The sequence below is a fragment of the Microtus ochrogaster genome, chromosome 1, assembly GCF_000317375.1.
Source record: "Microtus ochrogaster isolate Prairie Vole_2 chromosome 1, MicOch1.0, whole genome shotgun sequence".
NCBI classification, from domain to species: Eukaryota; Metazoa; Chordata; class Mammalia; order Rodentia; family Cricetidae; genus Microtus; species Microtus ochrogaster.
This window is the reverse complement of record NC_022009.1, coordinates 80,311,406-80,315,906: the sequence shown is the minus strand read 5'-3', so window position 1 is coordinate 80,315,906 and position 4,501 is coordinate 80,311,406. Positions and strand designations below refer to the sequence as shown.

Sequence of the window (4,501 nt, the reverse complement as noted above, 5' to 3'; positions counted from 1 at the left end):
TCTTCTTCTTCTTCTTCTTCTTCTTCTTCTTCTTCTTCTTCTTCTTCTTCTTCTTCTTCTTCTTCTTCTTCTTCTTCTTTCTTCCTCTTCCTCTTATTCCTCTTCTTCCTCCCCCTCTTTTCTTCTTCTTCTTCTGAAACAGGATCTCACTATGCAGCCCTGGCTTCCCTGAAACTTGCTCTATAGACCAGGCTAGCGTCAAACTCACAGAGATCCGCCTGCCTTTGCCTGTGAAGTGCTGGGATTAAAGGTTCATGCCATGACACATGCTTCTTCTCTGCCTTCTGATGTTGAACACTGGGTAAGTTTGATGTGCTTCCCTGAGTCCCATTGAGTTTTTTCCTCCTGCCTGTGACCTTACTGCTTATAGCTGCCCATCCAAAACCCTGAAAAAGTTTTCATGGCTCAACAGCCCATTTTGTATGACTGACAGTCTAGAGATTTGCATCAAATTTTCCCAAAAGATGAGAAACTCTTTCAACCTGCAGTATTTTTCTCTTCTTCAAGTAATGTATCTTTCTTCATTTTTTAAAATATATACATACACATAATTTTTTGAATTATGTTTTGAAATATTGACTTCTGGGACAAAAATAGCCACTCCATTTGTTGACCTTGGCCATTCAACTGTGTTTCCTTTTTTCTAACTACATTAGCCGACTTTCCTTTTTCAAACCTTTCTTCTTGTCAGTTTCTTGCTATTTCTAATGATTAATTTTGTTCTATAATACCAAGCTTTTGTCATTCTCAGGTGATCTCCTTAGCAGGAAAGCTCCCTTTTCATCACATTCTATAGTTTCACCATTCTCCTTTCAGCTACTGCTTTGTGTAATTTATGCTCTTACTAAGGTGTGATGTTTCTGGGAAGCAATTCTTAGATAATATCGTTGGTCCAAACTCTGAAATTTTTCTGTTTGGTGAAACCCTAAGATTAGTTGGGCAGGAATTGCCTGTTCCAAAGCTCAGCTAGGGCCTTACTTGTATGCCTGTATTTCTCTAGAGAGGCCATGTTTGAATCTTTTCCCTCAGTTCACCAGCTTTTTCTTCCATAATTTCTTCCACTATGCCTCAGGCATGTGGGAGAAGAAGGGTACCCCAAAATGCTGAGACTATCCCTCAGTTTGCTGCTCTCCAGCTCTGGGAATACAGGAGTTGTTAGGAACTTGTTGACTTAAAAGTAAAATTCTAAGAGTTTTCCTTGGCTGATTATTGGAGGCATTCCACACAGCACATATCTTTCCTTTCCTTTTTTCTTTTGTGCAGTTTCTGTTGAATGCCATGTTTAATGGATTGTGTTTGTTTTCCAGCTGAGGCCTTTCTGGGACCCACTTGGGTAGCAATCAGTGTGAGGAATTATGTCTGAAGGACATCATCACACTATGCATCTCCAACTTCAATGTCATCATTTAGAATGTGTTTTTAAGTTCAGAATTTTGAATTCTCGCAGACATTCTAGGGCTTTAGAGGATGTTCTTACTGAAGGGACACATTTCTGATTACATTACCTGCATGAGCCTCAGAAACATGACACCCTCATCTTGCCCCATTACCAACAGCCTCACTGATGAACAGTTTTATTTTCCAGTACCATCAAAATATTCCAACTGATAATAGACTTAAAGGTGAGATGGTATGAGTTAGAAAATAGCAAAATATCAGTTAAATGTCATGCAATAAGTAATTCTCATAGAATGGTGGTTTTCACAGACATCCTCATAACTCTATTCTACCTTTGAAATAGACACCGTTGATTACTGAGTCCAGAATGGTCCATTTCCCTCAGTATAGCATACCAAGAGATAGTAGACTCTGGAAAGGTGAAGATACACCTTAATAAAAACGTGTCAAAATTTAGACTTAAATGTTTTTATGTCATTAAAAATAGGAATAAATAGTGAATATGATTTTTCTTTATTTTAATTCTAGCAGACAGCAATTCCTTCATAAATTGTCCAACCTTGAATGGACATTCCTGCTGTCCAACATGGCAGACAACATGCCTGGCAACAGGAAAACACCCCTCATTGTGCTAATTCCTGCTGATAGACCTGAGTCAATACTGGTAAATAGTCCACACAAGCCCCCAAAGTGGAAAAGCACCTGGCAGCATTTACCACTTTTGATGGATTTCAAAATTAACCATTGTAGAGTATTTTAAACTGAGACATAAGCAGAGCAAATAATGCATGCAGACCACCTCAATCTGACCATAGTTATTAGGGAAATGTGCAACTGTATATAACAGTTGCAATCCAATGACATAGAAGTTCTCTACAGAAAAATAATGTACGTTAACACACAAGAACTAATATAACAACAGCAACAACAAATATCATCGTGAAACATCGCTAATCACACTGTCTGATTGAACATAACTAAACTCAGGGCGTATCTATTGGAGCCTCACAGTTTGAGTACATACTCGCCAGCTTCTTTGTCCGTGACTACTATATGATGAGATGTTTCACAGAACACACACATATGAACCTACCCTGATACATAGTCATGACACAAGAAAGAGATTTCATTCTTAGGAAAGCAAGCTATCCAAAGAAACAGCAGATTTATAAAAATAAAAATAACAAAACTGGATTACAGAACAAAAACGTATTTCTTCATGGACAATCCAACTCATCTGGATGGTTTGGCAAAGCCAGAGGGCCATGTTCCTCAACTTGAAATGATATCAACACACACACACATACACTTTGCAGATGTGTCTGCACATGTGAACCCCACAGGGATGCTGGGAGGCCAGTGGGGGCACACCATCTGTGATTATTCGAAGCTGAGCATCTCACCTGCACAACTAGTGGGCAGCAGGCTCATGAACGTGAGTTCTTGGACAGCACCTCTACTCCCACCCCACCATGTGCGTGTGCCGCGTGTGTGTCACGTGTGTTTGTCCTGTCCATCAGTCACTGTGCACTTCTTATCCTGGAGTCCAAACCAGGTCGGTGGTCCAAGGGAGAGGAAAGCGAGGTCTGTAACTCTATCAAGAGAAACACGTCTCTAATCTAGTGATGAGTCCAAAGGAAAAGAAAATGGTCTGGCGAAGGCTCACGAGGACCGACCACCCACTCCCGAATTCTACTGCTGTGGGTCTAAGTTTGCTAAGGATGCAACAGCTGAGGAGGTTTGCAGACCAGTTAAAAGGAAACATTGGGGGTAGAAGCTAAGCATTGTATCTTGGAAATGTGCTTGGTTTCTTCATGATACAGAACCCAGTGTCTCAGAAATAAAATACACAAAAAAGATTGAGTGAATGAAATCTAAGGTTACACTTGTAAAGCAAAGTCGAATATCATAGGGCACCATAGGAATCAACTAATTAATGCAATGAGTATTCTAACTTTTAAGAACAAGTACAACTTAGACCTCCCTTGTTTGTGTGAGGCAGACTGTTGGGCCGCCGCAGAGCTACAGCACTCCTCTTTGGTTAGAGCCGGGGCCGGATGCGGCCGCAGGTGGGACTGGCTGCCAAGCCGTCTCAAGGCTTCCAGTTTGGAAATGTTACGCTGCATACTGATCTTTCATTGTCAGGCAAATGACTTTGGCGATTTGAGTCAAGTCGTTTGGTTATCAAAATCAAGGAAAAAGAGCAAAGCTTGCTAACACACGTGTGGCTAGCGCAGTGTCAGCTAACAGTCGTTCCTTGCAGGACATGACTATGTTTCTAGTTTTTCAAAGAAATACAACAGAGACAAAGACTAAAAAGATATCGTGGTACTGAAGACATAGCTAGAACAGTTCTTTCTAAAGTGTTCATTGAAGTCTCAGAATTGCAACGCTAAGCGCTCTCTTCACCCCGGCATACCTGCTAGCCCCTCCCTAGCCCTTGCCCACTTTCACCCACAGTGAAAATCAGCCACGGATGTTCTAGCAAGTTCACTTTTGCTAAATAGAGACAGCTCATGAATACAATTTCTGTGACACTGGTGTAGAATACCAAATTTTACAAAACTGACATTTCATTATGATTCCATAAAAAGACTGGGTAAACAGAGGATCTGAAAACCATCACGAGAGCAGAGCTTTACTGAGAGTTGGCTTTAAACAGGACCCACAGATGGGGATGTGTATGGGCATGGGAGCCAACTTCATGCCAACCTGTGGAATATTCCTCTCCTACTTAAGTGTACTCGGTAAAAGCTGTTTTATATGACAGCCTTATCAGGGCATCTGGGCCGTGACCTATAGCTACAGGGAAGCTCCAAGGAAGAACCAGTTTAGGTTATAGCTCTTGGAAGAGGAAGACAAGAGCAGAGTAACAAAAGCTTATGAACTGATTGTAGGAAACGAACAACAAACAGCAGTTAATAAAGTAAATCAGACTGCCTGCAGAGTATGAACTTTTAACAGAAGTAGACAGAGAAGTGGTCAAAGCTGTGCCCCATCAGTACATCTCCTAGAGCTCAGGCATGGAAGAAAACTACAAAGGAGAATTTGACAAAGCATCGCACCTGCTTTGAACACCTCTCTCTCTCTCCCTCTCCCTCTC

General features: G+C 41.2%; 1 protein-coding gene across 7 annotated transcripts in view; it reads right to left on the bottom strand.

Moving 5' to 3' along the window:
- The window catches only part of Hdac9 (histone deacetylase 9), a 674,620-nt gene that overhangs the window by 302,579 nt on the left and 367,540 nt on the right, over window positions 1-4,501 (bottom strand). The gene's annotated exons all lie outside the window — the stretch shown is intronic.